This window comes from Thalia democratica, chromosome 2 (assembly GCF_965202585.1).
Source record: "Thalia democratica chromosome 2, ktThaDemo2.hap1.1, whole genome shotgun sequence".
Classification (NCBI taxonomy): domain Eukaryota; kingdom Metazoa; phylum Chordata; class Thaliacea; order Salpida; family Salpidae; genus Thalia; species Thalia democratica.
This window is the reverse complement of record NC_139166.1, coordinates 74317315-74317808: the sequence shown is the minus strand read 5'-3', so window position 1 is coordinate 74317808 and position 494 is coordinate 74317315.

Genomic DNA, 494 nt, shown 5'->3' with positions numbered 1-494 from the left:
ATTTTATTATTTTGGTGATAACTGTTCCAAAATTAATTCAATACTTGTAATTTCTTTCTATTTAGCTATATAATAGTTTTAGTTTAAATTAAAATTTACTTTTAAGCTATTAATATAACTCATACTAACCTCTAAAAACAATTAAATTTAAACAAATAAAAGACTATCTTAACTACCAATCTGTATAAACATTAGCTTGCTTTTAAAAATACCACTTTCTTAAAGAAAAAAAACGCTTTAAAATAGCTAATGATATCCTTGTTAATAATATTTACTTTCATTCACTGAAAAAGCTGCCAATAAAACTTGCTAACTTTTTACCAACAAAATGTGCAAGATTTAAACAAAAAACATTAAAAAACTACATCTCTATATTTCTAACTGTGAATATAGAATAACTCAACTTTAAAATTTACATTTTATTGCATTCACATAAGATGAAGCTTCAAAAAAGTTTCCCCGGTCGCCTACTTTCTGCCCTTTCCCCGTCCCCA